Source organism: Crocodylus porosus, unplaced genomic scaffold, assembly GCF_001723895.1.
Source record: "Crocodylus porosus isolate Cpor-Errol unplaced genomic scaffold, CroPor_comp1, whole genome shotgun sequence".
NCBI classification, from domain to species: Eukaryota; Metazoa; Chordata; order Crocodylia; family Crocodylidae; genus Crocodylus; species Crocodylus porosus.
This window is the reverse complement of record NW_017728906.1, coordinates 156,452,571-156,478,620: the sequence shown is the minus strand read 5'-3', so window position 1 is coordinate 156,478,620 and position 26,050 is coordinate 156,452,571. Positions and strand designations below refer to the sequence as shown.

Sequence of the window (26,050 nt, the reverse complement as noted above, 5' to 3'; positions counted from 1 at the left end):
ATGCAAAGTAATCATTGAGGAGATTAGCTTTTTCCTGGGTGTCAGTTGTCAGCTGCCCCATTTGGTTGCCCCTGTTTTTTTTCCAACTTCCCATGTTTTTGAGGAAGGACTTTTTATTGTTCTTGATTCCCGTAGCCAGTTTGAGTATGGGTTCAGCCTTGGCTTTTCTGGTCCACTCCCTACAGGTACAGACCAGTGCTACATAAACCTCCTTAGTGGTAGTTCCCAACTTCCATCCCTTATAAGTTTCTCTTTTCAGATTCAGGAGGTCCATGAGTTCCCTACTGAGCCAAGAGGGTCTCCCAGCCCCTTTGCTACCTTTCCTACAGGCTAGAATGTACTTCTATTGTGCTTTTAGGATCACCTTCTTAAGGAGCAACACTCATCATGGACTCCCCTCTGTGACAGCTGAAAATTATGTCTGTGTGATAAAGGTGCTTCCTGAAGGCTCTATGAAGATTAGACCAAGTGTTTTTTCGGCATTTGTTTAGATATTAAGCTATATGTTGTTGCTAACAGCCTAATTAAAGTTTAAGATGTAGTAAGGTCTTGTATAAAGTAAGGCCTAGTAAATTTAGCAAAGCCTTGAAGTAGTAAGGCCCTGTGGCATAGTTAAAATTAACCTTATCAAAAGGAATGCAAGGCTTGAACTGCTATTGGTCAGGCTAAAGACAGTTGAAGTAAAAAGAATCTGAATGGCTGTAACTTATCAGCACAACTCAGAAGTTATAAATGGGCTAAAACATCTGGAAATCATTCAGAAGGAAGATACAGCTCTGTGAAAAGAATTAGTTAACTGTTGACATGGATCAGTGAGCCCATGGATCTCGAGGAGCCCAAAGACTGAATACCAGGGTCCTTTCCAGTACCTCTCGGACAGCGCTGATCGGGGATGCCTGACTTCGCTGAGCTGTGTGAAAAGAGAAACTTGTACATCAGGCATCAGAGGGGACTGCTGATAAGTTGCCAATGTGAATTATTCTTGTCTGTCATTATTTGTCTTGTTACTACGCGTAGTTGTGTTTTTATTAAGTTAATAAACCTCTTACCTTTCTACCCCAGATCATACTCTCAATCCTGAACCCTCTGCAGGCAGCTGAGACACCCTCCCTGTCAGATCAGGGTCTCTCAGGGCCTCAACAACCAACATCTTGAGCTTGTGAAAGTCAGCTTTCCTAAAGTTGAGGATTTCTGCATTGTTGACTGATTTACCAGCTTTGTGATGGATAAAGAAAGTGATCAACTCATGATCACTGTCACCAAGCTTCTCTTCAATCCTCAGGTCGCTGACTAGATCATTCCCTTTGGCCAATACCAGATCCAGCATTGCCTTACCTCTTGTAGGCCTGTAGACTTCTTGAGTCAAATAGAGCTTGTCAATGCAAGTGAGGAAGCTTCACAATTGATCAGATTTGGCTGAATGTTCTTCCCATGAGATGTTAGGGTAGTTGAAGTCATCCAGACCCCAGAGGCTGAACACATTCTGTGCCTGGAAGGACCAAGGTTTGGGCTTGTTTTGATGACTTGTAGGCAGTATATTTCTGTTCACTTCAACTGGGAAAAGAAAAGATATAGTTCTATCCTAAAGTCAGGTTTGGGAACTGTAACAGAGGGCTTCCTCAGGGCCAGTCTACTAATGGCCTGCCCACCTGTTTCTATGAGCAACCGCTCGCCTCCTTTCCTGCCATGCCTAGAAGATATATAATTATGTTGTGAATTAGGAGGGAGGCTGCCCATTCTTGCCACAATGCCAGGGGGCACTATCTGTGGCTCTGTTCCTCCCCTACACTGCAGCCCAAGCCTTGCAGATGGCATCCACAGTTCTTATCATCACTGGGCCCTAGAATCCTCCAATCAGGACCACAACCAAATCTCTCCAATCAGGCAGCCTACTTCACCTTCTTTTGGGCTGCCTAGCTCCCTGAACTCTTCCCCTTCTTGGGCAAGGTCCCCCGCAGGACCTTTGGCCACACAGGCCCTGACCTCACCTCCAAGGCCAGTCAGAAACCTCAGGCCCTCGGCTCTGGGCTTCCCTCCTGGGGGGCCTCTGGCCCTTTTGACTGTTCTAGTCCTGGCCCCAGCATTAACCACTCAAGGGTATTCTAAGTCAGACTTCTGAATCTATAGCCCACTCTCTTACTTGGGTCTGCCTTCTTGATCCTACTGTGGGGTAACCCACCTGGTTGTGGGAGCTGGGGTTAAGGCACCCTGACCTGCCTTCCACTGGGGTGGTAACTAGCCTGGTATTTCCTGGGGACTCCCATGCCACTGGGAGCCCCACCAGGCCACATCCCCAGCAGGGTGCAGTTTTAGGTCATGCCCAGGACCAGGAGCCTCCAAACTATCCCCTGCAGCTCCTGCCCTTACCTCCAGGATGTTGCATGCAGCCTTGCAGCCAGGCAATGTTACTGCCTGGCCTGCCAGCAGCAAACCGTTCTGTTTATATAGGCACCCAGGGATCTAAAATGACCGCCACAATCAAGCACCTGCTGGCTACCTAGCTCAGCCCTTAAAGTGGCAGGCACCAACAGTGCCCTGCCACAGGGACATAAAACAGTGGATAAGCTATGGTACAGGGATAATGCACTGCATGAAAAATAAGCTCCTATTTGTATGTGTAAACTACTAGCACAGCATAAAGCAATATTCCATTACATACCTTCACTTTGCAGCTGACAAATGGGGTAAGATTTCAAAAGTACTCGTCTACTTAAGTTTACTCCCCTGGAAGTCAGTGGGACTTTTGCTTTTGATTTACAAGCTGATAGAGTCCAGCAACAAGTGCATTTAGAAAATCCATCTCAACATTTTAAAACTGCTTCATGGTGGTTCATTTGTAACTTACAAAGTTGTACACCCCTTTCCTCTCCTTGTCTCACAGACACTCCCCAAACTTATTTATTGTAGCAAGCATACTAAATCCCAGAGATCTCCTAAGAGCCTCCACAAAGCACAATTGTGCCATTACTTGTGCAGTATGTGAAGACTAGGACAGTAATGTAGAAAGCCTTCTACTGGGCATTATATGTGTTTTTTACTCTCATTTATTATATCACTTAACATTTTTGCTCACTTTAAATAGGGGTGATGCTATCAACAATGTTCAGGTGGCTGTCTGAGCAAAGGATAACTCATGAACTAATGGAAATGACAGTTTATTTACAGCTAATGTTGAAGGGCCTTTGTACACACCATGTTTTTTGCCCTTTCTTGCACTGCAATGGCTTAACTGTTTGCACAAATGGGTTTTCCGGATGCTTTAAAAGTCTTTCTGGCACATTAAAGTAAAACTTCTCGGATGTAGTCCAGTTTGGCTCACTGCAAATTAAAGCATCACAGCCATGGATTCATTGCCCACAAACACAAAGGCACTCAGAGACATGTAATAATCCTCTTTGTTCATCAGATGGCACTTCAACTTTTTTGTAGTTCACCTCTTCAAATTGCTTCCACTTTTGAATTGCTTCTGCTTTTTTTTTTTCTGGTGCTATTTGCCAGGTTCGTGCTCCCACAGCTGCGTGGCACAGGATGGGGGGCCTGAGGTTGGGGGGAGCAGGGCCTGAGGCCGGGGGGGGAGGGCATCCCACTCTCCTGTGGCACCAGCCAGGCACTGAGCTTAATTTGTTCAAAAACCAAGTACATGAAAACACTGATGCACTGCTCCAAAATAAACAAGTTTAAATTTTATAAACCTATTTAATGAGGATTAAACCCCAACGTGGAGCATGATCCCCACCTTTTTCCCCTTCCCAACAGTGAATGTCTGTTGGGTTAGGGGGTTGCTTTAACTCATGGCGCTTGCTGTGAAGCACCATGAGTTAGAGTGGGGAGCTTCACTTCTATCAACACCCTGTAGTTAGAATTTAATTTAAGTGGTGAAGCATGAGGTTTAACATCCCTCGCACACAATTTTTATCATCTTATAATTTTGACAAGAGTGAATATTCCTGTTCTCCAGGAAAATGTTCCATTCTTTCTACTGTCTGTTACATTCTTGGACTCAGCAGCTTCAGTGACAGTAAGTCCCTAGGTGTAATGTGTGAAGAATTCATTACCTGCTTTTTAATTTCATAGGCTGTCCCCTTGTTCATGTAGTGTTAAATGGGACAACACAAGTTCTTGATCTACCTTCCAGAGACTATTCATTATTTTAAATATTTAAAATAGATTTCAATAAGTGGGACCAAACTTTTCAGACTTTCTTCATGAGTTTTTCAAGGCTTTTAATCCTCATCACTCTTATTTATAGCAGAAGCAACTGTGCCCCCCAGGATCGGCCCCCGACTTGGCACTGCTCAGGACAGGGCAGGTTTTTTGCCACATGAGCCAGCAGTGTGTTGGGGAGGGGGGCACAGTATAGGAATGGATATGGGGCTTTTGGCCTGCCCCCGAGCCCACCCACAAATTGTGCCCTCCCAGACTCAGGAGGCACCAGTCACCTCTGATTTATAGACCTCTAATTCTGTAGTATCCTTTTTGAGAGGGAGAGATGAATTCCGCACACTCTGTTCTTCCTGAAGCTGTAACACGGATTTAATTCACAAACATTGTACTCTTCTTCCCATTATTAATCAGCCGGTTCCTTATGCAACTTAGTTTCCTGTTTGGTTTTTGTACTTAAACTATCTGTGTGTATACTGTTCCTCCATGGAAAATGAGAGAAAACTATAGAGCTAAGCTTTTGTGAGTTAGCTTCAGGGTTTGAATTGCAGGGAGGCTTGGAGGGGCTGAGTCCCCCATAAGGGATGAGAGCTCCCCTATAAGAGACAAGACCTTCTCAAGAGTCAAATTGTAAGTCAAACCCTGGTAAGCTTTCACTTGCCATGGAGTAACAGGATACATGCAACAAACTACTGAAAGGCATCTGGCATATGATAAATCCCTGTCTTCTTATGGTAATTGGTTAGTATGTCTGTGTCCTGAGCAGAAATATTCATCATGCATCTACAACATGAACTAAAAAGTGAATGTCTTTTCTTTTTATAGCTTTTTTTAATATTAAAAGATCAAGAGCAGGTGAAAACTTTTCATTCAGTTCTTCAAAATACTTATCAAGTCATCCTGTCTATCTGACTACCTAATCCCCAAGTCAGTTAACGGTTATATGCCATAAGCTTCAGGGCAAACTCCCAAATTTTGTTTTCCAAGTGATGTAATTCCTAGTGATGTACTACTCCTGCAGTCATTGGCACTTGCACCCCCTGATATTGGCCATGCACCCCCTGGAAATGCCAACTGCAAAATTGGAAGTGCTGGCAGAAGTGCACTTCCAGTTTCACCACTGGTGATATCGGGCTTGGCAATTGGCCACTGTCTGTTCCCCACCCCACCCCCGACTCAGAAGGCACCTGTGCCCATGCCTACAGTAGTGATAGTAATAATAATAGAAGCAACTGAAGGAACAAAAAACCTTCCCCAAAATGTTCTTTCTTTGTGAGCAAGCAGATCTGGTGTGGCTAGTACAGGTCATGAACCTAGGGCATAATAAAAATAATGGTAGACTCCTGTTGGCTTTGGATTATGTGCTTGTGTGCTTTGTGTCCTCCAGCTGCTTTTAGAATCTAATTTGGTGAAACCATTTGAAGTATTTTTGGATTTTCCCTTATTCTCTTTCCTATTGTCTGTCTTTAGGCACTGGAAAAGTTTGTATTCTGATTAATCAAAGTATGATTTCTATCACCATTGTTCTTGCTCTGCTTTTCATATCCTGTCTATCACAGATATATGACTAGTTATTAAGAATAACTTCTCCATTTGTAACTAAAGGTAGAATATTTTTTAGGTTGGCAGCATATAATTACCTAAGTTGAAAAGAAGAATTCACATTTAGTTCAGTGCCAGTCTTTTGTCATTATCCAAGTTTTTCTACATTTTTAGCTTAAAAAAAAATCAAGAAAAGGTGAAATCTTTTCATTCAGTTCTTCAAAGTACTTATCAAGTCATCTGACTACCTATTTCCAAGTCAGTCAACATTTAAATGCTGTAGGATCCAGGACAGACTCCCAAATTTTGTTGTCCATGTGATATTGTTCAAAAAGAAGAAGAAAGAATATTTGATGAAATTGCAGTCAACTGGCAAAGTTATTTTCTTGAGAGCTGGTTTTGAGAGACAGCCAGAGTGACAAACCTTGGGGTACATAGGTACAATATTATCAGACCAGATAAATAGCTCTAGTTCAGGGGTGAGCAAAGTCTGGCCCACAGACCAGATCAGATGCATGGTGGATTCCATTTTCTAGCAGCCCCTGTAGTGGCAGCTCCTTCTGGCTGCTGCCACTGGACCCAGCCCTGCCACCCAGGCACCCTCACTCATGCAACCTGTATCTACAAAGGGTGGGACCTGCGCAGGCAGGGCACACAGCTGGGTGGCTGGGATGGGGCCATTGCCAGGAATGATATAGGTGGGTAGAGCTGGGGGGACCCTGGTATCTTGGGGGGCCAAGCCGCGACCTGCTCCCCACATGCTCCTGCTATGAGCATTGGTTCCACAGGAAGGGACATGCAGGGAGTGGATCATAGCTCTGCTACTATCCCATGCTGTCACCAACCCAAGATCCCAGCCCCCAAACAGCTCCCCTCCCAGCCACACACCCTGTGGAGACCAGCCAGGAGCCACACAGGCAGGGGACTAGGAAATGGAGTTTGGACACTGGCTAGATCCCCCATTTTGTCCACCACTGCTCTATTTATATTTATATAAATATTTATAAATATAGCTATAATCATAAATGTTCTGTTCCATTATCTGTTCTACCTTTACAACATTTTTCTTCCTTGTCAGTTTTCAAAGCTCAAATGACCAGTTTGTCTTATTTCAGTCATTCTTTTAGGATTCAGGGCAGACTCCCAAATTTTGTTTCTCAAATTATATCATTCAAAAGGAAGAAGAAAGAATATTTGATGAAATTGCAGTCCACTAGATACCTACTCCCAACCAGTTATTGGATCATTGATGACTACTTATTGAGCACAATGATCAAACCAGTTGTGTACCCATCTTACAACACTATCTAGACCAGGGGTTCTCAATCCCCAGGCCACAGCCCCAGTGCTGGGCCACAGCAGGTCAGCTGCCGATCCACAGCGCGGTTGGCTGCTGGACCAGAAGTGGCTGCAGACTGGCAAACTGCAGTCCCCCATAGCCAGGCAGAGAAACTGCAGATCCTTCTGCAGGGCCTGCAGCAGCACGGGGTTTGGCCCACCCCCCACACCCTGGTGGTGGGAGTATCCTTACCTGTCTTCCAGCCAGAAATTCTGGCCACAGTTGGCTGTGACTGCTGGGCTGCAGTTTGCCTGGCCACAGCATAAAAATTTTGGGAGCCGCTGATCTAGATTGTATTTCCTTAGCTTACTAATGAGAATGCCATGGGAGACCACGTCAAAAACTTTTTAGAATCACCTCTGCTCTCCCCCTTCCTCCCTTTCCCCCTCAACTACAGAGCCTGTCACTTTGCCACAGAAGGAAATCAGGTTGATCAGGCATGACTTACTCTCGATGAATTCATGCTGGCTGTTCCTGATCACCTTGTTCTTTTCCAGGTGCTTAGAAATAGATTCTTTGATTGCCTTCTCCATAATCCTTTCCAGGAACTGAGGTGAGAATGAGCAATCTATAATTCTCTGGATCTTCCTTCTTCCCTTCCTTAAAGAATGACACTATACTTGCCCTTTTCTGATCATCTGGGACCTAACCCAACCTTCAGAAGTCCTCAAAGATGACTGCAATGGCTCTGAAATTATCTCAGCCAATTCCTTCAGTGCATCCTGTCTGGCCTTACTGACTTGAAATCATCTAAATCATCTTCACTAAGTAATCCCTAACCTGTTCTCTCACTTCTCTGGACTACCCTATCTTTGATACCAACTGCAATTTTCATCTGGTAGCTGGCATTATTCTTGAAGACTAAAGGGAAACTTAGGCATGGAGGGGATGGAATTTGTGCAGTCTTATGAATTACAGGTTCATGCTCTGTCCATTAGACAACACTGTCTCTCATAATACCAAAGGAACTAAACTTGCCTGACTTCCTGTATAGCAAAGGCTATTGGATTTCAACTGTTACTGAGCCCAGATCAAAACAATGTTGGTTTCTTTTAAGTGTCCAGGATCCTGCTTCTAAATTTGCTGAACCAATAGGCCAAGAACTGGTGTATGCTTCAGACTTTGAAAAGAACAGCCAATTGTTCAGTGTTAGACAACTGAGTAGTTCTGGGTAAAACCTCTTTCTGACCCTACAGATGATTAGTTTATATTTGGAACTCACAACTTAACTCTTATCATTGTTTCAGCTGCACAACTAAAGATATAAACTAATGTATTCTTTTGACATTTTTCTTCTGATTGTAACAACACATTTAGACAGGAACAAATGACATAATTTTGTATCACAAAGTCATGGCAATTTGACTTTTTTCATAAGCCCCCACAGATGTCTGCCCATGGGTTGTAGGTAACACTACAGTTGGAAGCAAAAATATAGTATTAAGTACCTTCTTATTCCTGAAGGAGAAAATGGCTGTAGGGGACAGGATAGGAGCAATGGCACAGGAAATTTAGGTTGGAGATTAGGAGGAACTCTTTGACTATGACCATGGTTAAATATTGGAACAGGCTATCTAGAGAAATTGTGAAATCTTCATCCTTGGAAATTTTCAAGAGCAGGTTAAACAGATGGGAAGGGTTTAGTCAGGGATGGGGTTTAGTCAGGGAGCAGGGGCTGGACTAGATGACATAGTGAGGTCCCTTCCAGCCCTACTTTCCTATGAAACTAAATGTTACTGTAGACCCCAGATGGACAACCCATATTCATTTTTGTACCCAGGCAGAGTTCTGTTGATTCCACAAGGGCTCTGTACATGTGGATCCCCTTGAAAAATTGGGACTATAGTCATTTAGTCCTTGATTCCCAACAGTACTTAAGAATTTACTTAATTTATTTATGTACTACTAGTGGAGGAGCAGCAATGCAACTTGTATAGGACTAACTGTGTAAAAGATTGTGCCATTCCTGCTTAGATTCAGGTAAAACCCTGGGACAATCAGGACTGGGTCAAATGCAGCACTTATTTATAGCCTGGGTGGACATGGGTGAACTTTCCAAAGTCACATTGCCATGGGAAGCCTGTTGCAGAGCAAGAAACTGAATCCATCTTTACTTAATGGGCCTATCTTAATATTAGTAAATGAATGGCAAATGTTCTGTCTTTAAAGAAACATTTTGAAACTCTTCATAGCTGTGCTAGCAGGAACCACCTTTCCTTTAGAAAGAATGACAATCAATTGCATAATTAGCAGCGAGTGAGAGGAACACCTGCCCTGGGCACAAAGTTAGAAGAAGTGCCAGACTCACCACCACTACTGCACAGTCTGAACCCTGGCAGCATTGCCGTGCTAAGAATTTCAACCCACGCAAAAGAGAAAGATTGAAATAGTGGGCCTTTAAGAGCAACACAGCTCAGGTGGGCAGAGCCTGTGCAGTGGCAGTAGCTCAGACCGTTTAGGAGTTCTCATTGTGGGTAAGACTGCTTTCCACAGCCCCATTTAACTCCAGAATCCATGCCTTCCCACCAGAGGTCATGTGTTGAGGGGGCACAGGAGGCCTGTGTCCCCACAAGATTTCTGTGCCAATGGGGGTTTCAGGCTCCAGCCCAGCTAGAGCCAGGGCTCGGCGGCAGCCAGGGTGTCAGTAGCACAATTTCTGTGCTGACGGTAGAGGGCAGGGTGCAAGGCTGCAGCCAGGTCAAAGCCAGCACCTGGCAGCAGCAGAAGCAGTGATGGTGGAGCCCCCCATTGTGCCCCCTCATTGTCAACACTTACATGTTGTCTGTGCTCCCCACCCCTGCTCTTGCAACTGTTTGCTCCCTGCAACCTCGGGGTTTGCCCCAGATGTTAACTTGGCTTGTTACACCACTAACAACAATCAACACATTACCAAGGGTTTAAAATAAAATTGTACTGCTGAGCTGTTATTTGCATGAATATTGTATAATAAATGTTTTGTTTCTTTCCATCTCTTCTTGTCTCTTCTCTTCTGCCTGTCTTTCCATCTTTCTGCCTGTCTGTCCTTTATAACTGGGGAGAAGTAAATGGCCAGGACCAGATGCTTTTGCTGAACTTTCAACATGTCTTCTGAAAAAAATATTGAACCTTTTTCTAACAAAAAGGCCAGTAAAAATCAATAATTAGTTATTCTGTTACTCCTACGCAAGACTGAAATACAGAGTCCAGAATCTTTTGTTTGATCAGAAATTTCTATCCAGCTGGAAACTTTGCCTCCCTCTAGTGGTCTATTGTTATTTACTAGACAATACATTTCAAGCAATTAAGTTTTCAGGCTACATTATTTTGCAATGGGTATGATGTCTTTTTTTAATTGTGCAGCGTGAAGGCATATTGGAAATTGAATTTGCATTAAAGATCACTGTATGCTAGACAGTTTTAAGATTATGTTTTAAGATTTCCATCATGCTAATAATTACTACTTTTGAGCCTCAAAGTGCTTTTCAAATATTCTGGCTCTAGTTCAAAGGAAAAAAATGAAGTCTATTAGTTAACATCCTCTAAAAGTGGTAAGCCTCTTTAGGGTTTTTTCAATTTCTGCATATTTCCTTAAAATATATGCATCTAAAAAAAGCTTTTGATACCATAGCCCATAAAGCCTCAGGTCATCAGTTGGAGAGCCACTTGTGGCTCAGGACCAGCACCTGGGTGTCAGAAGGTGTTAGGAGCATAGGAACTGCCATATTAGGAAAGACTTCTATGGTCTGTCTAATCCATTAGCCTGTCTCTTAGGGACTGGAAGACAACATCTTTATACTGATATAATACAGCAATTACATTAATGTACATAAGGAGCAGATAGATGAGGCAAATCCCTACACAGTTTTAACTTACTTGACTCCAGTGTATAATTAGCCCTAGAAAAACTCAAAAGAAAATACACCAGTGTAGGCTACCCCTGCCTATGCATCCTAGATCCACAGCTTCTGCCAGGGTAGGTATTTGCTATAGACAAAGATACTATTACCTGTTTCCATACTATCTGGTGGCAAAGTACAATAATTAAATTTATTGTCAACAGATACTTTGAAGTAGCTGCTCAATACTTGATCTGCTCTGGCTCCTACCATACTTTACATTTGATTTTACTTTACCCAAAGCAGAGAGCTACCAATAGCCAGGAATAAGATGATGAACTGATACCAGACCTTTACATTTTAAATGCACTTAATTTCCTTCCTTGCATTCTAAATGGAATTTGATGGAAAGAGATTATGAGCTCTTCTTCTCTAGGTCAGGAGTAGGCAGCCCCTAGCACGTGTGTCAGTGCATAGCACACAGAGCATTTTGCTTTGCACACGTCTCAGGGCAGACAATGGAGAAGGGGCTAGGGCTGTGCTGCCCCAAGTAAGGATTGGGTCACTTACCATCCACCCTGGCACACCAACATCTTACAAGTTGAAGTTGCAGGTGTTTTTGGCCAAAAAGGTTGCTGATCCCTAGTCTAGGTACTCATTTCTGGTGATTCCATGATCCTGAACTGCATCATCTATGAACGTCCTGCCTTGTGTTCTATCAGGGTGGCCATCTGAAGTGACTGTATGTCTCTACACTTTGTTCAAGATCACCGGGCAGCTTTAATTGTCTACCCCAAGGTTGGCAACCTAAGACCTGCAGAGGCATTGGAGCTGGCCTACAGAGCTGGGAGGTTTCAGCGGTGGGGACCTTTGCCCATTCTATGAACAGGTGGCAGGGTGTCCCGTCCCACTCAGTGGGGTGAAGGGAGAGGTGCTTTTGCAATCCTCTGTGCAGCGTGGTTAAGCAACACTCTCAAAATAAACAATTAACAGTTTTATTTTGGTTAACTCAATAATAACTTTAAAACCGTTGGTCAAGATTCACTACTAGAAACATTCACATGAGGCAAGGAGAAGGAAGGAGAACTTGAGAGAAAAAGAGAAAAGAAGAGAGAGAGAGAGAAAAAGAGAGAGAGAGAGAGATATCACCACCCCTGGATCTTGCGTTGTCGGCGCGTGTCTCTGTCGCTGGCGCTTCTTTCTTGATCCGTGGGTGATGGGTCGACGAGCGCGTGTTTTCCTGTCCGCCTTTTATCTTCTTCCCTCATGATGGCTCTGCCTCTGGCTGTCACTCACTCGGGCTTGCGCAATTCAGAGTTCTAGAAGCTTCCCCATTTGAGTCAATGGGCTCATTGGGGGTTTCTGGTGGTAGCTGAGTTGACCGAAATGTGACCTTTGTTTTGCACATGCTCAGATTAGCAAACAACCAACTTTACACAAGCTGCAGCTTAAGGAGGCTGTTACAGTGCACTGATCTGCATTGCTTCCCACTTTCCCCAGCACTTGTTACGACAGAGTCAGCATTTGCGGCAATGTGCTTGCTTACAATGTTTGAGACAAACCTTTTAACTTCAGGCTGTCCCCAGGTTATTTCAAATGTTTAGGCAACTTTTAAAACAATTCAACTCTGGGTTATCACACAGGGAGCTTTTGCCCACACGGTGTCCAGGCAGTAGTGGTAACAGTAGGTAGATCCTAGCATTGACCTATCTCAGCCTCAAGCTGGGTCATTCTGGCTTGCCACCAATGTGTGTTGCCAACCATTGGACTAGGTCAAAATACTTGATTAAAATATTTCCTTTCAATTTTTGGCACAGTTTTATATAGAGCATATATTCATGGGCTGTTGTTATTTATTTCCCCTTTTCTATGTGTCCGTGATCATACCAGTTTTAGAGTCTATACTATTAAAATGATAGTAACAAAAAACAGATACCTCTGGATATTATTTCCTCCTATAATATAACAAAATGCTTTGACCCAGGCATCTTTCTAAACTAAAAGTCAATAGTAAAATTTCCACTAAATCATGCTTACTATACTCATTAGTCTCACTAATGTAAATATGATCATTCATAAAAAATAAATTAAGCAGAAAATTTGACTCCTAGATAAATGGAAAGAGGAGCTCATGAATATATAGATTTGTTTAAAACACTTATATTTCTAATGGTTTTTGTCAGGGAATTCTCAGAACAACTTTAACACCAGAGTTTTAACTCTTTCTTTTATTCTGTCCATTTCTGGAATATTCTAATACCTTCATTAAGGATAAATAAGTCCCGAATAAACCTTTTTTTTACTTGAAGATCTTCTGGCTGTCAAAATAGTCCTTTTACACTGAATTCTTAAAGACAGTCTTTAAATTTATATAGTCATTAAAGAAATTGTTGCCTTATTTGAGGAGTCTGGTTTCCTCTGATTAAAAAAAAATCCCCAATTTTTGGTTTTAAAAAAGTAACTGAAAATGCACATTTTTCTATGATTAAAGTGAAACACCACTATATGTTTATCTATATATTAGTGGTGTTTCATTTTAATAATGGAAAAATGTGGATTTACTTTTTTAATCCAAAAATTGGGGATTTTTTTAATCAGAGAAAACAAAGATCCTTGCCATCTTAACAGACTTTGGAGGGGTAGGTCATGTTTTACTGAGTTTGGTACTGAAATTGGTTACTACTGGAAGATATACTCAACTTCTTGTATTAATATCTACTTGTAATTTTGCCATATTGTACAAAAAAACATTTTACTGGTTTAAGCCCTCCTCTGGGAGCTGGGCTTAAAGGATGGGGCCTCAGGTAGTTTTTTCCTCTGTGCTCCCTGTTGCAGCCCATGGTCCAAGGAGGCAAGAATGCATTGATGAGATAAACCGGCATCTCCAACGGTGCTGTCACCAAAAAAGCTATGGCTTCTACTACCACAGCACCCACTTCAAGGACAGAGGACTCCTGAGGAGAGAAGGCATCCACCTCATGCAGAAAAGTGAGTCCCTTTTCTCAGCCATGATGGCCGATCTCTTAGATAGGGCTTTAAACTAAGATCACAGGAGGATGGGGAAACGCTAACTGGAGCCTACCTGGGGACCAATATATAGGAAGGCTCCATTGACAATGAAACCAAGCAAGCCACTCTTATGGGAGCTGAGAAAACAGCTCCCTTTCAATGCAACAGGTGGCCAGTGACCTCAGTAGAAGAACTTAGGTGCCAGATGTATGGGGAAAAAGCAGGAGAAACTAGTCCTACCGCTTTCCACTGGGCACTACTATCTAGTAGAGATCACAGAGACCTGGTGGGACTCGTCTCACAACTGAAGCATAGCCATAAAGGGCCCCAAAGGAGAACAGCTTGAAACCCTCTAGGTCAAGCTCTGGGGCAGGTACGGCGAGAGAGACCTGACTGTAGGTGTATACTACAGGCCACCTAACCAAGGGGAGGAACTTTATCTAGCATTCACCTGTGAACTAACAGAGGCCATGTGTGCATGGGACATGGCTGTCATGGGTGACTTCAACTACCTAGACATCTCCTGGGAGGAATGCTCAGCTCAGATTGATCATGATCCTTCCTAACCAGCACTGAAGAGTTTTTTGTGACTCAGGAGGTCCACAGACCAACTAGAGGCAATGCAGTTCTTGACCTGGTCCTGGCCAAAGGGGATGACCTGGTGACCAACTTAAACACAGAGGACAGCCTAGGCGATAGTGACCATGAAATCATTACGTTCATGGTCCATCGCAAGGCTGACAAAACAGATACCAAGCTTGTAGTCTTAGACTTCAAAATGCAAATTTTAATAAGCTCAGGTCACTAGTAAAGAATGCCCTGAGAGACCAAGGACCACAGGTAGGTAAAGGGAGCACAAGAAGAATGGTCATTCTTTAAGGATACAATCCTTAAGGCTTAGAGAAAATCCATTCCTTCCTTTATGAAGAAAAAGTAGCAGAAGGGTCAAAAAACCCTCTTGGCTAATCAAGGAAGTTGCAGCCCTCCTACAGAAAAAGAAAGAGGCATACAAACAGTGGAAACTTGACAGCCTCTAAGGAAGACTACTTGACAATGGCCCATATTTGTAGAAACCAGATTAAGCAAGCGAAGGCAGAAATCAAACTAAAACTAGCTACAAGAATCAAGGACAACAAGAAGTCCTTCTTTAGCTACATAGGGAGTAAAAGGAAAAGTAATGGGAATGTGGGGGCCACTGCTCAATGCCTCAGGATACCGAGCTCCTAAATTACTACTTTGCCTCGTCTTTCACAAAACCAAGGGGAACAACATGCCAGGTAGAGCACAGAATGAGCAAGGTGGTATTGACACCATTCCCACTATTGCTATAGAACTGGTGTACAATCAATTAAAGAAATTAGATGTATATAAATCAGCAGGATCATATGAACTCCACCCAAGAGTGCAGCAAGAGTTAGCCAAAGTAAGAGACCCTGGCAAAGGTCTTTCAAAACTCATGGGCCTCTGGAGAAATCCCAGAGGACTGGAAGAGGGCCAGTGTTGTGCCCATTTTCAAGAAGGGGAAGCGTGAAACTACAGGCCAATTAGCTTAACTTCTATTCCAGGGAAAATCCTAGAAACATTCATCAAAGAAGCTATATGTGACAAACTTGCAGAAGCCATGATACTGAATGACAGCCAGCATGGCATCATTGCAGGCAGGTCTTGTCTGACCACCCTCATTTCTTTCTATGATCAGGTGACAACAGAAAAGTGGTTGACATCATATACCTTGACTTCCAGAAATTCTTTGACCTGGTATCCCATGAGGTACTGATCAGAAACCTGGAAGATATTGGGCTCAACTGTGGGACCATCAAGTGGGTGCAGAACTGGTTGTGGGGTATGATGCAGAGAGTCCAAATGAATGGATCGGTGTTGTCTTGGCAAGATGTGGGCAGTAGCGTATCGCAGGGGTTGGTACTTGGCCCAGTGCTGTTCAATATCTTCATTAACGACCTAGATGAGGGGGTAAAAAGCCCATTGATCAAGTTCGTGGACAACCCCAAGATATGGGGTTGCGTGGACACACCCACAGATAGGCTGCAGACACAAGCAGACCTAGACAGGCTGGCATGTTGGGCAGAATGGAACCAGATGAGGTTCAGCATAGAGAAATGCAAAGTACTGCATCTGGGAAGGAAGAACCCCCAGCACACCTACAGGCTGGGCATCGCTAACCTCATCAGCACTAAAAATGAAAGGGATGTGCGGGTAACAATAGACCCCAGCATGAATATGAGCCAGCAATGCAGTAACCTCTAGGGCCAATAAAACTCTGGCATGCATCAATCAATGCATCTCCAGTAAAACCAAAGAAGTGATTCTCCTGGTTTAGTCAACAGCTTGAGTACTGCATCCAGTTCTGGGCACCGCAGTTCAACAAGGACGTGCTAAAGCTCGAGAGGGTCCAGAGAAGGGCCACCTGCATGATCAGGGACTTGCATGGCAAGCCATACAAGGAGAGGCTGAGGGATCCCAGATTCTTCAGCCTAAAGAAAAGAAGACTGAAAGGGGACTTGATGGTGGCTTACCACTGTATCAGAGGCGTACATCAGGGGCTCAGTGAAAAACTGTTCACCAGGGCACCCTGGGGGAAAACTAGAAACAATGGCCGCAAACTCCTGGAAGATAGTTTCAGGCTGAACATTAGGAAAAATTTCCTCACAGCTAGGGTATCCAGATTATGGAACAAGCTCCCCCCAGAGGTAGTGCAATCATCTACCCCAGAAGTCTTCAAGAGAAGACTAGACGGTCATCTTGCTGGGGTCACCTGACCCCAGATGTCTTTCCTGCTCATGCAGGGGGCTGGACCCAATGATCCGTCAGGGTTCCTTCCAGCCCTATGATTCTATGACTGCTTACCTAATAGGAATAATGGAAAGTTATTATACAAGTTAAAACATATTTACATATCAAAACAAGCCTGATTTTTATGAGCATTAAAAGGTAACCAAGATTTATGCCAGGAAAACAAAAGATAAAACTTTTTAAAAACATTTTTTAAAATAATGTTAAGAAATTACAAAATTAGAGTGCCTATAGGAGACTTTACTTTCATGTTTGAATGTGTGGAAGAGGGTCCCATACTTGATGATATAATTGACTTTGATAACACAGCTCAGTGTTTCCCTTAGTTCCTAAATGGAATATCCTTGCATTCTTCTAAATTAGGCCTTTTTCTAGAACATAACAATAATACAAACCTTTTTTTCCTGAGATAAAAACCATGTTGTTACTACAGTAATACCTTGTACAAGGTGTTTTTTTATTGATGAGCCACTTGTTGGTATATGGGTATTTATTTTATCTTGTGTTCCCATTAAGTTAATGCTATATAATTCTATGCCAAGTAGTCAACCAAATTCCCACGATGCTTTGCTTTTTCCAACAAAGGCCTAGATAAGAGGTTTAGACTTTTATCTTAATCAACTATTTTTAAGAATTGTTTAGTAAAGGTTTTGCCTCCCTATTAAACTAAATGAATTGTGCGTCTTGCACTTATGTTTCTTAGTTTAAAAATGTTGGATAATTACCAGCAAGAATTTGCCTGGTAATGGAATATTTTCATTATACTCCATTTCACATGGTTATGAACTAATTCTCTCAGATTACATGCCGCAAACAAATTAGCTATAAGAAGGATCATGTGTAGTAATAGGCTGAGCTTGCTCCATTTCAACTGCTGCAGCACCCCTGGTAGAGTATTTTCTGATAGTGGGTTCATTATGATTAACAAGGGAATGTAACCAGTAAACTAGTTGATCTTCCAAACTTATATTCATATTAAATAAGGGATACTCAGCATGTTCTTGTTGATAGTTTGATTCTTGATTCCTAGCTTTCTAGTACATTTGCAGCTTGCAATTAAGGATTCTTATCATCAGATATTCTAAGCAAAGTATAAATTCCCATAACCAATGCTTATTTTCTGAAATATAGTTCAAAAGAAAAAAGTATTGAAAGTTGAAGTAAGACAAAAGCTATAATAACTGTCTTTTAGAGTTTGTATAAACTCATTTGGGTGTTCCATGGCAGAGGTGGGTGTCTTTGTCACTAAACTAGCTTTTGGTGACAGAAAACAAAAATCTGTCAGCATGCCTTTAATTAGCCTGAACATCTCATTTAACAAAATATCAACTCAAAAGCCTATGTTTTCATAGTTTCTAAGCCTTTTTCAATCACAGTGGTATGTCTAGAAATTCAGAAAAACTGTGGGCTAAATTACACAGACCTGCGGTAAAAATAAATTACAACAATCTTATTAACAACCAGTTTTTGCATCAATATAGACATTTCCCCCTGTAGTCAGATTCTCAACTAGAATACTCAGCTATAATACTATGTGGCACTAATGAAGTTCTGATTTATGCTAGCTGATGATTTGGCCCAGTGGCTGGGTGTGTGTGTGTGTGTGTGTGTGTGTGCGCGCGCGCGCTTATTTTAGACATTTATCTTGTGTTTGCCATATAACAGTGGGCGTGTCTACATGTGAGAATTTAATCCGCATTAGCCCAATTTAAGGCACATTAAGGGCATGCGTCTACATGTATATGTCCCTAATGCATCCTGAAAATGGTGATCTTAGGCTATTTGAGCCTAAATTTGATACCTACATAAAGCAGGTATCAAATTTATGTGCAAATATCTAAGTCACATTAGTGAATGTATAGACATTCTAGTGCACATTAATGCAGTGTGTATCCATTGACTTGTGACTAACTTTAGTCCCAAGGCAGTCTGCACACCTGCATTAATGTGCCTTAGTGGGTGCACAGGTAGACATGTGCCTAAACCACCTTAATGTGCATTAGGCTAATGCACATTAAATTTAGACATGTGTAAAAGCACATGTAGACATGCCCAATGTGAGTAAAAAATGTACCAACAGCTCTTAAGGAAATGATGTGTTGCTCTTTAGAAAGATAAATTTTTCAAGATAGACTGAGGAGGAATTAAGGCTCTTTCCAAAGATATAGGTAAGGAAAAGACAAACAAAATGATTCAAGATCTAGAAAAAACATACCTTAAAGCAAACAAGTTACTTAAGGAGCTCACTCTTCTTTACTTATCAGAAAAAAAAAACCATCAAGAGTGAATAAGGATCTGATTATAGTGAATAAGAATCTTCAAGGGAAGAAAATACAAGACACTAAGCTCTTCACAAAGAAAGGCATAACAAGGAACCAGCTCAAACTGAACAAAATCTAATTGAATATAAGACAACTATTTTTGATAGAAAAAGTGATTAATCCCCAAAACACATTCCCAAAAGAATGGGTAAATTATTTTCCTCCACTAAACTTTCAAACTAAGCCTGAAACTCGACGCTTTCAAACTAACCCTTTAGTTATTGGAATCATTACCAGAGGAACCGAGTGAAATCTGTTACCTGAGTTATGCAGGAAGTCCGGCTAGCTGATTTAATAGCCCCTTCTGCTTTGAATTCTATGCACTGGGGGAAAAGGTATCGATAGGGAGTAGGAGGAAGATAATATGTTGGAGCTAAACTACTAGCAACAGATCTAAGGCTTCATGTTGTTTATTGTTTATAAATGTTAAAGCCTTCATGTTACTTCCTAACTTTATGAAATGAGATTTGCTAGATTGAATAATTAAGAAAATGTGCATGCTTTAGAATAGTGGTGCGCAATTCATGCAGCCCTCCAGGCTGTATGAGTGATACAGGGTAGTTTGTGGGCCCGATCCAACATGTCATACTGGTCTATGGGCCTCCTCTGGTGTGCAGAGTTGCATTATTTAGCCCATGGTTCTCCCCATGGGTCTGGAAATTTGCTGGTATGACAAGCACTAGTTGCCATGGCTCCAGAAACCACAACCATTGTTACTATTGAAGCCACTGTTACCACACCCTTACAGCCAAAATTTCAGACCTATGGGGAATCCCATGGACCAGATGATATGGCTCAATGGACTGGATTCAGCTGATGGGCTAGAACTTGATTGCCCCTGCTTTAGAAGATTTATCATGTTTCACTTTTTTCGGTAAACTTCAGAAAGCAGAAGAACATTTAGAGCTGACAGCTATTATAACAAGAGACCTTGAAGAAGCCTTTCAGTGAGTTGTCTGAAGTGATAAGTGCCTTGGTTTTTTCAAAGCTTATTACCTATGTCTGTTATGGGTAGACACTGGTTATGTCTGCTGGGCTATACTGATCTGTGTAGTAATTCCTAACTGTGTCTCTTTTCTTGTCTTCACTAACAAAGCTGCATTCTTCAGTAGCAGAACAGATGAGTCAGCCTCAGTTTGAGCTTCTGTTGGTAGAAACCTAGTCAGAGTGTGCTAGAAGCCAAAAATCTGCCAGGTAAGAGGTAGGAGGAAGAAAATGTGGCAATGGGAAGCAGCTGCAACATTTCCTCCACTGTGGGATAATTCATTGCTCCAAAAGCACAGTACTGGTGAGATGGGTAGGCACAGCAGCTCAGCACATTCCTTGGCAGCCTCTACAGGCTTTAAAGTTACCCAGATGTTGATGGGGTAGGAGTAAGCCCAGACGTACAGCCACAGTTGTAAGTGGCAGTATCACAACTTATTCACCTGGGGGTCTAAACTTTCTAGCATGCAAGAGGATCAGCTTGTCCAGAAGAAAGTAACTCACACCCTGTAACTCATCATTAGGGTGCACAACTGAAGCTTTGCATTTCTTTGGCTCCTCCATCTAGAGATTGCTAATATAAATGGATTCATTCTCACAATAACCCTGTGAGGAGGAAGGAGTAACATCATTATACAGATTTTGTATACAGATTTATATACATTGTGCATATTCATGCTACTACTCATATGCATTTCCAATCATTCTTTTAATCAAGCTTAATTTTGGGTCTCAAAGATCTCCTGAAGCTATAAGATCCACAGTTTAATTATGCATTATGTACAAATATATTTCTTTCAATCAGGTTTTAATTTGCTCCTTCCGGTAGTAGTAATAGGCAGTTTACAAGGTCTTTATTAAATGAATTCCCACAAAAGTTAGTGTGGGTTTTGCCAAAACAAGGACCAAATGTGAGGTATGACTTCAAGACCTCAAACCACATGCTGTTGGTATGACCTTAAACTAATTCTATTTAACTTTTATTTAGTGTAGTGATTCTCAACCTTTTTGGACTTAAGGCACCTCTCACTGGACTTGAGGCAGCCCCTAATAATTTCTGTGAATTAAATGGCAACCAATTTCAAAAGCTAATTCATGTATTACCTCCTTACACAGGTGCTGGGCTGTAGTGGCGTTGGACCTTCCAGGCATGGACAAGCCGGAGCGTGGCTTATCGGTTTGACTTTCAGCTTACCTCCTCACATCTTGCTTATCTCCTCAAACCTCATAGCAGCTTTCAAAGGATTGTGAAACCTCAGGGTGACCTGACACCCTGCTTGAGAACCACTGATCTAGTGCTTTACATATTCATGGCACTGTATTAACGTTAATCTTGAAGGCTGCGTTCTGATGAGTAGCAGCATGCGTTTGCCCACATAGTTGTGGTGCAAATTTGTGGCTGGGTGGGCCACAGTATGCCTCATTGTGGGGACTGTGCAATGTGTGGAGATCAGAGAGTAGGCAGCCCAGTGGGATATCCTGGTAGTAAATTTTGCCCCCACACTGCAAATTTGCAGTGTAGTACATGGTTTAACATGCAACACTTGTGGTTTGTGGTGCTACAAAGAGGTTTATCATGTCACAAACCGCACGTGCCTACATGTGTGAATGCAGTCAAAGTGTCTTAATATTGCACATCATTGCCTCTTTCTCCCTACCTTGCTCTCACAAAAACCTATTGTCTGTTACACAACCAGTGCAATCAGGTGTGAAGGTGCCTCTTTTATTGTACCAGAGCTCAGTTGCTAAGTGAAAGGTGGTCTCTGTGGGTAAGAACAGACGTTACCAAACCAAACAGATCAGCTATAGCAGGATGGGTCCTGCCACAGGTGATTAGCTTTATTCAGCAAACTGCATGGTGCCTGTTGTTTTGCATTGGACAGGGGCCTGATATGTAAATGAGCAACATGTTCCCCTTGCCTGGGGATTCCTCAGGTCCTGTTCTGCCATGAGCTTTCTTCCTGGGACCCGCACCAGAACCCACCCTGACCCATGCCTCACATGAATGTACAGGTTGGAGCAGGTCCCAACATGGGGCAGCACAGAAGCACAGGGTGGGCATGAGACCTTGGGAATCCTGGACACCACTTGCCTTCACACCAGGACCTACACTTGACACATGCCTCCACATGAAGCATGAAATGGAACCAGAGCAACAGGGCAGGGCAGAACCTGAGAATCCCCAGTTCTCTGTGCCTCTATGCCAGGTCCCTTGCCAACCCATGCATCACATAAAGGAAGGTCATCATGAGTCCTGGCATGGAAGCACATGGATCTGGAAATTCCCTATGCCTCCTTGCTGGGACCTACATTGGCCTCCTTGTGACGTGTAGGTCAGTGCAGGACCTGGCACAGGTTCCAGTTAGTAAGCATGGGACTTCACAAGTCCTGGAGTGGAGACACAGGGCACCTAGCATTCCCTGGGTCCTGTACATCCCCATGGGGACATATGTGGAGTTTACTAGGTTATGGAGACACACTTCTGGAGATCCCAGAGCAGATCTCTGAAAGTGGGGAACCCCCACTTTCCCCACTTACAGAGGGGTACCCTGAGGAAGTGGGGAAGTGGGAAAAGCTGGGCAGATGCCCAGGGCTTGAGGGACCTGATATTTCATGGGAGTTCCTGGGGTGTGCAGAATCAGGCCCCTCAAGGGGTCACCTGCTTCATGTGCTTTCGTGCTTCATGAGGTGGCTGAGTGCAGGCAGCTCTGGGTTGCCCGCACTCTCTTACCACAGAGAAAATAGATGTTCACTACAATAGAACAGCACTATTTATACTACCTTTTGTCACAGCCACTATTATGGCATGACAAAGACTCTATTTTACTCGCAATTTGTGCTGCCATTAATATTTTTAATGCAACATCAGGTGACATCTGTTTCCACCCTGTTTGACTCTGTATTTCTCATGTATATCAGGAGTAATTGCAACCTATGCAGGTGATCTATTTAACATATACCAGCTGCTCCTTGAATCAGGAATCCATTTGTTCCTTGCAACAGTCTTCAACAAGAGGAGTCTTTTGGCAGTATTCTTAAGCAAAATTGCCTCAATTTTAGTGTATTTAATTTAGAAACAACTGTGTTGTAAATCAGTAGTGCTCCTATCAGTATTAAGTTTTCATTGTTTCCATATGACTTGCCAACCAATCCATTCTAATTTCCATAGAAACATGACAGTGAACAAACTTTTGCTTACGTGTATGGACAACTCTCACTTCAGTTGATTTTCTGTTCAGTAGGGATTACTACTTATGCTCTGGCTCCTGTAAAACACAATATTTCAGAAAGCAAATGGGCAGAATACTTTATGAGATTATTGTTCTTATAAATTGGACTAGATGATCTGCTCAGGTCCCTTCTGACCCTAGAAACTATGAAACTATGAAAGTCTACTTATAAAGCATTCTTCCCAGCTAAAAGGCTTGGCTTGGCATGCTCTGCTACACAATTAAAGCAATCCAAGTAAACTAAAACCAACATGTTTAAACATAGGTAGCAGGAATGCTATAACACTAGGCATATTGGAATAATGATTCACACCTTAGATTATCACTAGTAGCAGCTCTCCACTGAATTGGCATCACAATACGTTGTGTTTAGTACATGGTAATTGTGTTCAGTACACAACAGTTGTGTTTAGTAGACAATAATGAGTGGATAGATCAAAATGTTGTCAGATATTTGGTGGGGAGGGGGTTGCTTTTGCTTCCCATGCCAACCTATGTGGGTGTGTCTACAGGTGCATTTGATGCAGGAGCCGTTTATTCATGAGTAAACTACTTGCAAGTAAATGCCCCCGGGCAGGCATCTACACATGCAGGGAAGTAGAAACAGATTTGCTGCTAATGACAGCAAACTACTCCTGCTTCCTGGGGTCCTGCACCAGCTAGCCTGCCACCACTGGAGCTGTCCATATCTTCCTGGACTTCCAGCCATGCTGCCTCTGGGCCTGCCAGGCCAGCCAGGACTGGTGGCTGCACATTGTCCAGACCATCTGGGACAACAAGCAGTGGCTGGAGGTGTTCCACATGACCCGGGACACCTTTCTGGACCTCCTGGAGCAGTTTGATCCATACCTGGAGCAGCAGGACACCACCATGTGGCAGCCCACCCCCACAGACACCCAGCTGGCCATCGCCCTGATGAAGCTGGCCATGCCAGCCTCTGCTACGTGGGCCACCTCCTTGGCACAGCCAAGGTCTCCACCAGAGAAGCCATCCTAGAGGTGTGTATCACCCTCCAGGATGTGCTGGGGGACACCATGCTCTATTTGTACAACCCCTTGGTAGTGGTGGTAGGGTTCCAGGTCCTTGGATTCCCCCAATGCATTAGGGCCCTGGATGGGACACACATCCCCATCACCTGCCAACTCCATGGTGACCACCCCTACTACAGCCAGCAGAGCTTTCACTCACTCCATCATGCTCTTGGCCAGAGATGGGCAAAATATGGCCTATGGGCAACATCTGGCCTGCCAGGCCATTCTATTCAGCCTATGGGGCACCTAAAAAGTTTAGAAAATTAATATTTATCTGCTCCTGACTGCCTGTCAAAGATGACAGGAGCCAGGGGCAGTAGGATCCAGGGGAAGCTGGCAGGACCCAGCACAAAGCCTGGCCCACCCCCCACCCCACTCTACTCCCAGCCCTCTCATATCCCTGCCACGCCCCAACTGGAAGCCTCTGGCTGCACTGCTTTCCCTGCTTCCCTGCACACCTACTCCAGCACCATGTGGCCCCTGGATGTATTGCTGGATTGCAGCACAGGGAGCACAAGGCCACTCCGGCACCCCAGGACCAGAAGCATGAGTGGGGGGAGGGGTATCTGTATAATGTGGGAATGAGAAACAGTGTTTGTCTGTGTTTGTGTCTGTGCAATGAGGGAGGGGAAAAGAGAGACAGAGAGATCAATGAGGGAAGGAGAGAGAGAGGGAGAGAGAGAGAAAGACAGAGAGAGAAGAGTGTACGTGTGTGTGTGTAGTGAGGCAGGCACAGAGTGTGTGCATGTGTGTGTGTGGTGAGGGATTCACAGGGTGTGGGTGTTCATAGGGCTAGTCCCACAAGCACACCCCACCATACACATGCATCCACACCCCCCTCGCACTGCCGTACACATAGACCCCAGACCCACACTCCCTCACACACCCCGTACTCACTCACACCCTATATATCCATAGATACACTCACATGCTCCATCACCCCACACACCTATCCACACATCCACAAAACCCCCAGACATGCCCACAGCCTCCCTACACCCCACATACCACAAATGGCCCTTAAATAAAGAGGAAACTCCTATGTGTGGCTGAGGAGCCACATGATAGGAAGGTGTGGGGGGCATCAGGACATATAAACCCAAAGCGGTTGAACCAAAGTGGTTGATCAGACTGTGCATGCTGCAGGGAGAGGAGCTCCCCAGGGAAGTTGGCTGCAGGAAGCAGGACCATAGACATCCAACTACCCATGAGAGTGAGACTGAGACAGCTAATGGGGAAATATATCTTGTGGTAGGGTATTGATTCAGGGCAGGTGAGAACTTTTGTGGAAGCAGTTTGCTTATTGTTTTCTTTATGTTGTTTATGACTAGGTTGTGACTACGGGGGTGGTTTGGAGGCCACAAGGGTGCCAAAGAGACACCCAATAAAGAGCTCCTAGTAAGGGTCAGGGACCCCAGGGGCAGAGCAGCAAGCAAGCAGTCATACCAGGGTTGGGAAACCTAAGAGCCATTACATAAGACAGGGACCAGGGGCCCAGAGCATGAGACAAGGGTTGGAGGTCCAAAACACATGAGTGTGAGATGGGACTGGGACCCAGAAGGTGAGGTCCAGGACAGTGGACCTTGGATTAGGAGGCCTACCTAGAGAAAAGAGACTGAAGCCAGGGAGGTGGAAGCTCCAATAAAGGCTTGAGGCTTGAGGGAACAAGTATGGAGTGAAGGCCAAGTAACACTGACTGGCATCTGCTCCATAGGCTTGACTGTGGAGGTAGCTGGAGGTCATGATTATTGCCTCTGAGGCACAACTGGGGTTGTCTTAAAGGGGAAACCCACCCTATAGAATTTGG

The 26,050-nt window shown here is 43.6% G+C and overlaps 1 long non-coding RNA gene across 1 annotated transcript; it reads left to right on the top strand.

The window, feature by feature from the left end:
• Positions 1-20,355: 20,355 nt before the first annotated feature.
• On the top strand, positions 20,356-26,050 carry LOC109306285. The gene is made up of 3 exons (XR_002099927.1): positions 20,356-20,365; positions 25,017-25,019; positions 25,976-26,050. It is a non-coding gene; the product is annotated as an uncharacterized LOC109306285 (long non-coding RNA).